Here is a 9182-nt window from a genome sequence, read left to right on the forward strand (position 1 = left end):
TGACACGGGATGCAGGTGCCCACGCCAGGTGCCCTCCTTTATTTGCTTTCTCTAAGACAGTGGAAGGCGACTGAGCCAAATCCAGGCATGACCTGAGAGTGCAGGGGAGTTACCAGCCCAGGGTTCACGCTCATCCAATGGGATCAGTGGTTAGAAGCCGCAGTCTCCACCCTCTGGCAGTGCCTGTCCGAAGTCTCCAGGGTTCCTCAAAGGACTCAGCAGGCTGGAGCCCCAGTTGCCCGCAGCAGTAACCAGCTCATTAACACAATTTGTGTGCACTTTTCTCCCTTCTCTGTCTCATTCTCTCCAGTTTTATTTCCGCCTCCTGGGGTCACTTCCCAAATCAGGCTTGTGGGAAAGCCAAGTAAGAGCTCGGGGAAACCCAAGGAGACAGCACTTACCAACGATGATTTTTAGTGCCATCGTTGACTGCACGGTCTGCCTGTCCGTGTGAGCCCATGCGGCTTGTTTACAGGCATCTGCTTTCATGAGCCAGTGTTCATTGGTCGTGGGGCAAGGACCCACGACACACGAGTCATCTCCGGCTAATGAGCTTTCTCTGCATAACACACCATTCCTGCCACGTCCTTGGCTGGTTGTGAGATTCTAGCTCAGGCCATGTGGCTAGAGAACACGAGTATCTCTAGACACGATCCTATTGGGTCACGGCACCAGAACGCCCGTGTACCTCAAATCGGGAGGAAAGGCTGTCTGAGGTCATCCCCCCAGCCTTTCAGTTCAGGCTGAGGTCAGGGTTGTTTGTTTGAGTTCTGGCAACAACCCTGGGAATTTATTTACGTGCCAAAGGAAACACGAGGACGTGGACTCCAGAAACATTGTGCCCTGAGCTGCAGAGTGCAGCACACATAACCCAGGGAGAGACACCAGCACCCTGCTCTAGACCCAACACACGCATGCGTGCGCAATGACGCTCGCGGAGTCACGCATCCTTTGTTGGCCAATGGGGATATCACCGAACCCGTGTAAACTAGAGGAGTTTCAGGGAGAAGGAAAGGCGCAGATCTCAAGAAGAATTTTGTCTTACCTCTTGGGTAGTGCAGTACCCCCACATCCCACCCAGCCTGCTCCTGCCACCCCACCCCCCACCCCCCAATATGCACCCCACAGCCCTTCTGTTATGAATCTCGCCTCTGCCTCCTGGTGCACCCAGGGAGCTGCGGGTGGCATGCAGCACTCCCAGGCTGCCCCCAGGCTCCTCCTACTGTTGGGGAAGTTCTAGAGAGGTGAAGATTTGCGGGGTGGGGGGGAGGGGGTTATTTTTCAGGAGCGCTTCCCGGGACAGCGCCTCTGGGAGAATCAGGAAAGGAGGATAGGGCGCATAGGGGAAGTTGGGTTTCCCTAGTATGAGCCTCAGCTGATCGCACCTGCAGAGCTGAAGCGGGGGTGGCTCCTCACTGTTGTCTCAAATGGCAGCCATCGGTCATTAGGCCCAAACTAGTCCCCGAAAGACCTCGTAGCCTGTGCCAAGGCAGCCTCTGGAGGCAGCTGTGGGGGAACACTTTGGTCTTGAAGAGGGGTCCGGGCAGGCACCACCACATTCCACACAACCACTCCTGTTAATGCCACCCTGATCTTTGAAAGAGGCTCCCGTCTCACCCCCACCTTCAGTGACCTTCAGCCTTCCCACGAAATGGGAAGAGCTGCTTCTACCTTGCAAATGCAGAGGGCTGGTGGCCCAAGGAAAACACAGTGGAAAATAAAACCCATTTGCATTTCCATAAATTATCCTAGCTCACAAATGGAGTCTTTTAGAGCCTTCAAACACTTTCCCAGACCTGGTCTTATTTGATCTTCACATAAATCCTTAACATTCGCACTAATCATTAATTATTCACATTAAATGTAGTAGAATTAGGTCCCATTATACAGATGAAGAGGCTGAGGTTTGGAAAAAGTAAATGCTTAATTAAAGAGGAGAGAGACCAGTCTTCCTTCAGACTTTTATCCTAGCATTGTTTCCATGCTGCAGGAGAATAATATGCTTTCTTTTTCTTTTCCTTTTCATTTGAAAGGGAGAGAGAGAGAGAAAGAGAGAGATCGATCTATCTATCTATCTATCTATCTATCTATCTATCTATCTGCTGGTTCATTTCCAAATGCCTGCAATAGCCAGGGTGGGCCAGGCCTAAGTCAGGAGCTGGGAACCCAATTGAGTCTTCCATCTCAAGTACTTGTCTCAGGACCAAAGTACTTGAACCATCAGCAGGAAGCTGCCTGCTGTTAGCAGGAAGCTGGATCAGAAGCCAAATAGCTGGGACTCAAAGCAGGCACCCTGATATGGGATGTGAGCATCCCGAGTGGCATCCTAACCACTGTGTCTAACATCCACCCTGAGAATAAAATACTTTTAAAAATATTTATTAATTTATTTATTTGAAAAGCAGAGTTACAGAAAAGGAATGGGGGAAGGGGAAAGACTGATTTTTCCATCTGCTTGTTCACTCCAGAAATGATCCCAATGGTCAGGGCTGGGCGAGACCCAGCTGGATGCTGGCTTCTTAGGTGGCAGTTTTACCTGCTACACCACAACATTGACCCCATGAAAATAAAATACCTTCAGGACTGTTAGTGAGTTGTTTTGAAATGGTATCTTATGGGGGCCGCTGCTGTAACATAGTGGGTAAAGCCGCCACCTGCAGTGCCGGCATCTCATATGGGCACTGGATCGAGTCCCAGCTGCTCCACTTCCAATCCAGCTCTCTGCTAATGCTCCTGAAAAAGCAGTGGAAGATGGCCAAGTCCTTAGGCTCCTGCACCCATGTGGGATTGGATGGCTTTGGATCGGTGCAGCTCCGGCTGCCGTGGCCAATTGGGGAGTGAACCAGAGGATAGAAAACCTCTCTCTCTCTTTCTCTCTTTCTCTCTCTCTCTCTCTCTCTCTCTCTCTCTCTCTGCCTCTCTGTAACTCTGCCTTTCAAATAAATAATATTAAAAAATTGTATCTCATGTTCTAAGGATGTTGAGAGCATTTTACCTGTCCTGAGAGTCATCCAAGACACAAATGCAATGGCATCAGGTTGTTGAAACTGAGGTATTTTTTGCAGCCTGCAAACAGTGTGAAGGTGTGGGTATCAGTGTACATGGCTTTAGCATCTCCATCAGAGCAGAAAAACACTTGCTGAACTGCACAGCAATGACTAAGCATGTGGGGAGTGAAATCACCAAAGCGGGGCAGGCTGGGAGGGGATCTTGGAGAAGCAGGTGGGTGAGGCTCAGTTGTGTTGCGTCATTTATAGTCAACACGGAATCCCAGAGCTTTCTCAGGCTGCGCACTGGGCCCACGGCTACGACCTGGAACAATTCACCAGTGATAAACCATGAACTTCATTTACTCATGTGTGAATGTGTCCAGTCAGCCGCCCTGTTCTGTTCAGCCAGCAGAGACGCCTCCCATGTGTACAGAACTGACTGGGATTTGGAGAGAGAAAGATCCATAAGGCCAGGCCCTGCCCTGAGGAAGCTACTTCCTAAAAGATAGGCAGATAAAGGAACAGGTAGGAAGCTGATGCAATGATTCAGAAACATGAGGAGCCTGGATCTTTCACAAGACTCCAGAAAGATTCAAAATCAAATACACCTTTGTTTCCAGATTTACCGGGTTGGAAACTAAGAGTGTTGCTTAAGTGAAAGGATGGGCCGGTTGATTGCCTTTCTCCCTTTATCTCTAGAAATAAATGGGAAACCATGAGAGAGAGGGAGAGAGAGCCCTAGTACAATAGCATACTGACCTGCAAGTTGATTGAGATTCTTCCTCCAAACACCAAGAATTTTCCCAGAATACAAAAGTGTTAGTTGTTGCATTCACTACAATCTCATATTCATATCAATGCAGTCACTGACCAGAGTCCTAGATTTTCCTGCTGACAAGGCTGCACAGAGTAAGAGCCTCAGGCAGCAACGAACCAGAGCCCAAGTCTAGCTTTCCCTGCAGAGCTGTGCGCGTGGATTCCAGGAATGGCACACCGCTGACATTTCCGTGACTTCGGACTGGAAATGTAAGCATTGGAGTTGACGGAAGCTAAGATTTTAGTCTTAGCTGTCACTTCTAGGGGGAAAATCCCAAGTAGCCCTTCCTTTGAATAATCAACTGGTTGTACTCAGCCAGAGCAGACAGCAGAGGAAAAACAGTACCTATCTGTAACCAGCCAGAATTAAAGGGGCCAAGGCCAATTTTTATTCATCCTTCTTCAAGTGAAATTACATCAGCCATCACTCAGATTGGCAGATAGTGCAAGGTTTTCCCATCACATATTTTTCCAGAAGAGCTTTGTTGTCTGGGAAACCGTAATGACAAGATGAATTTTTAAAGAAATCTATTTTATTTATTTGAAAGACAGAATTTCAGAGAGAGAGGGAGAGACACAGAGAGAGATCTTCCATCTACTGGTTCACTCCTCAAATGGCCACAACTGCTGGGGCTGGGCCAGGGCAAAGCTGGGAACCAAGAGTTTCATCTGGGTTTCCCACATGGGTGCAGGGGCCCAAGCACATGGGCCATCTTTTGCTGCTTTCCCAGGTGCATTAGCAGGGAGCTGGATCAGAAGTGGAGCAGCCAAGTTTTGAACTGGTGCCCATATGGGATGTCAGCACTGCAGGTGGTGGCTTAATCGACTATGCCACAACGACAGCCCTGACAAAATGAATTTAAAGCAGTCATCAAACTATAGAACAGGAGAGGTATAAATGGACATTCAATATGGCAAACTAAGAGATAAAGCATAGCAAACATAACCACAGTTGTGTAAGGAGTAGAAGTCAATAAAACAATGACAAACAAATCATAGACGAGAAAGACGCTGGAAGTGCCTGGTGCTAGGTCATGGCAGATAGTATTATGTGTTAGCTCTTCCTGTTCCGGGTGCACCCTTCTGTGCTAGGTTCATGAAGCTGCTATGATAAACCACCATGAACTCAGTGGCTTCAAACCATTGTGTTTATTACTTTACAGTTCTAGGGCTCAGACCTTTAAAATGGGTCAGCACAGCTGCATTCCCAGGGGAGAAGCCTGACCTTTTTTAAGCTTCTGGAAATTGCTGCATTCTTTGGTCCATGGCCTCATGTCACTCTGACCTCTGCTGCCACCATTCTGTATTGTTTTCCTTTTTCTTTTATTATCTTAGGGGAGAGACAGACAGACAGAGAGATCTCACTGGTTCGCTCCCCAAATGCCTACAAATGCCTCTGCCAGGATCTGAGAAACCCATTCAGCCCTTCTCTGTGCATGGTAGAGAACTACTTGAGCCATCATCATTACCTCCCCGGGTCCACATTAGCAGGAGTCTGCAGCCAGAGGCGGGAATTGAACCCAGACCCTTGGGTGTGGAACATAGATGTCTTAACCAGTTTCTTAACAGCTATGCCGAACGCCTGGCGCTGTCTCCTTTTCTGACTCTGACCTCTTATTTTTTTTTTACAAAGACTCTTGTGATGACCTTGGGCCCATCTGGGTAATCTGGGATCATCTATCCATCTCAGATCCTGAATTTAATGACACCTATGAAGTCCCTTCTGTCCAGGTAGGGTAACATTCACAGGTTCTGCGGATAAGGATGTGCACATCTTTGGGGGTGGAGGCTACTGCTCAGCTTACCACACCCTCTCTCCCCTTCCCTGCTGTATTTGGCTGCAATGACAGCAGCTTCACTTGCTGGAGGGATTCCTTGGTGCAGTGCATGAGGTGAGTTTTAGAGATGACAGAAAACGCAGCAGGTGTTAGCAGGGGCTATCTGTGTTGGGACCAGGTGTCCAGCTGCCCACAGGCACAGTGGTTTGTCTGAAGGCTTTTCTGGCTGCCAGAGCCTCCCATGCCCATCTAAGGGCAGGCCTACAGTGCCAAGGAGTTAATGCTCCTCTGTGCTCCCCTGCAGTCCTTAATCAATGATTGATAAAGACCCAGCTCTCTTGTTCTGTGGCTTAGGCTCACATTCTATACTGTTCCCAAGCATTAATTCAGCTCTAGTTGTCTACAGTGCTGACTTGCTGACAACACATTCTCTCCTTATTTGGTGGCCTTCCCCTTCTGGTCTCATTCCCCTCGTACTATTTCCTGGGTCATCTGCCAAATAAGCTATTTGAAATCAAATCTATGCTTTAGGACCCACTTTCAGGGAAATCCAAACTAGGAGGTTGGAGGAGTAATCCTTGTCCCGTGGCTAGTAAGAGACAGAGGTATGTGTGAATCCAGCTCTGTTACTCCTCAACCACTCCCAGGGCATATCTCTCTCTCTCTCTTTTTTTTAATTTATTTGACAGGCAGAGTTAAACAGTGAGAGAGAGAAACAGAGAGAAAGGTCTTCCTTCTGCTGGTTCACCCCCAAAATGGCTGCTATAGTTGGAGCTACGCTGATCTGAAGCCAGGAGCCAGATGCTTCCTCCTGGTCTCCCATGCGGGTGCAGGGGCCCAAGCACTTGGGCCATCCTCCACTGCCTTCCCGGGCCACAGCAAAGAGCTGGACTGGAAGAGGAGCAACTGGGTCTAGAATTGGCGCCCATATGGAATGCTGGCGCCGCAGACGGAGGATTAACCAAGTGAGCCATGGCACAGGGCATCTCTTAACTGCCTTGTTGCCCATACTACCTGAAGGAGACTGTTGGCCTAAGAAAACCACTGTCCCAGGACGTAACCTAGCTAGAAGGTGTCTCTTCTCAGGTTTCTGATTTGAAAGAAGAGAGGATTGCCTAACGCTGAGAGGAGACTGCAATCCAGCCATCCTAGACCCAGACCAGTCTGGGAGGGGGAGGCTGATGCAGTGAACCCTAGTCTGTAAGAGCCTGTAGAGCTCCCAGAGCATCCTGGGTACCCATGGTAGTCGCATGGGAGGGACTGGATTTCTGTCAGTATTGTATTGACTGCAAATTGAGCCACAAGACATAGCAGCAAGGAACTGGTTTTAAAAAAACAAGCAGGCAAGCCCTTTATCAGGATTCCCATCTGGTTGGCAGGGATCCAATGACTTAAGTCCTTTCAGGGACTGCACAGGCGGGCAGCTGGAATCAGAAGCCAGAGGCAGGAATTAAACTGAGGCACTCCAATATGAGACATAGGCACCTTAACAGGTGCTTTAACTGCTAGGCCAAACACATCCTTAAATATACCTTTTAATTCTATTTTCCATGAACTTGTTGAAATACCCTTGTTTTACATTGTATGATATATATAATATTATATATTGTGATAAATATACTGTCAATCGCATGTGTGATCATGCAACATTTATCATGAAATTATGATTTGGAAGCATTTTATTCAGAGTATGAATAAATAAGAGAACTTATTCATAATACTTATGTACTCATTTATTCATGTGAATTCAGAGTATGAATCAGTTTATTGTTGTTAGCAAATTGGTATTAGCAGTACTCTTCAGTGACAAGAGAGAGACACAGCCAGGGCTGCTTTAATCAACCAAACTCTTCATGGCTTAATCCTCAAGTGATCTGCACATTGCAATAAATGAGCACATTGTCCTCAGAAAAGATGAACAAATCCAGCTTTCTCCTGAGTTAACTGGAAAACCTTGAGCTACTTTTTCTTAAAATTTTAACTTCATCTTAACCAAAGAATTTGGGACTAAATATTTCCCTCATTAGACAACATTTAAAGGAATTATGTAGGGAAAAGGAACAAGATGGGAAATGTTGCTGCACAGGCTATAGATTCACAGGGATCCTTGGAGGAAGTGTTAGAACTTATGACTGAAAAACAGAAGAGTAGTGGCTGCGAGCAGGCTGTGGGCAGGCGGGTTACATTACACCCAGGAAATGCTCAGAGCACAGTGGGGGAAAGATGGAGAGAGGGGAGGATGTGAGGCCGACTCCTTGAGGGTGGCTCAAGAAGACTTGGGAAGGAGAGAATTCCATCCCTTATACAGTGAGCTGCAGTCTTTCCTGCAGTTACTCCCAGCCAGATGTGCACCTGCCAGCAACTCAGTAAAATGGTGCAGGGAAAAATGCAATCATTTTAGACTGCATCTTGTGCAGAGTTGGGGGCACAGAGGTTTGTAGTGCATGGGCTGGGCCATAGTTACTTGTCCTGCAAACAGAGGGGTCTTTTGGTCTCCTGACCACCGTGTGCCATGAATGTCCTTTTCACAGTCCACCCCACTGATAGAAGAGACGAACCAGAAGGCCTGAGGTAAGCAAACCAATGGTTTAATTTGGTGATAGCAAAGCAACCCAAGTTGTTCAAGGTTAGCCTAAAATAGAACACCCCAGTAATGTGATCAGAATGGAACAAAGACTGCATCAGAGAGAGTAGGACAGAGAGAAAGCGACACCCCTGGCCAGCAACTCTGCAGAGACTTCCAGGAATATGCAGGTAGCCAGCTCAGAAACGCCACCGATATTGTGGACTCTGGGTGTTCCTTGCTTCCCTACCACTTTGTTGTGTCACAAAAAAATGGACTCTTATGTAGGTGTAAGTTTCTAAGCAGAAATTGAACACAACCCATTTAGTTAGTTAGGGGACATGAGTTGCAACCTATAGAGTATGAACTCAATGAAGGTGGAAGAAGGGGGTGTGAACCCACTGTGGTACCCAGAAGCATTTCACGGGAGAGGGCTACTACATGGATGTTTTATTCCTTTACCCCTGACAGTTGTGAACAAGACCATCATTTATTCTGATCTGGGTTTTTATTTGTTCGTTTAAATCATCATTGTCTCATGTCCCCCGTTTTCCTACGTATATTAAACAAGTCTGTGTAAAAGATGGCCCTCACTTCTGGAAGATTGCTGCATGGATTCCCTCCAATGCGGATTTGCTCCTTGATTTTAGGTGAAGTGCCCTGACTGAGGCGTTCCATGGGACTGATCTGTGGGGATTATTTGAGGTCTGGGATGATGGGACTTTTCTTCACGGAAGATATTTGTCCCTATCTACCCATCATCTAGAAGCAAACGTAGTATGGGTTTACCTTAATACATGTGAAAGCTTCAAATTTCCTTCAACTACCTGGCTTCAGATCATCAGGGGCTGGTATATTTCTGGGTCACCCTTTACCAGAAGATGTAGGTATGGTCCCAACCCAGGTGGAGGGTGGTCTGTCAGAACCCTGAGGTTCAGGGGGAAAAAATCTCACTCTTTGAGATTTTAAAATCACATCTCTGTTGTATGGTTGTAACTTTCAGATCAACAGATGACCCTCAGGCAAAACCAGTTC

Source organism: Oryctolagus cuniculus, chromosome 11, assembly GCF_051225735.1.
Source record: "Oryctolagus cuniculus isolate XC-2025 breed Fujian yellow rabbit chromosome 11, ASM5122573v1, whole genome shotgun sequence".
In the NCBI taxonomy this organism is placed as follows: Eukaryota; Metazoa; Chordata; class Mammalia; order Lagomorpha; family Leporidae; genus Oryctolagus; species Oryctolagus cuniculus.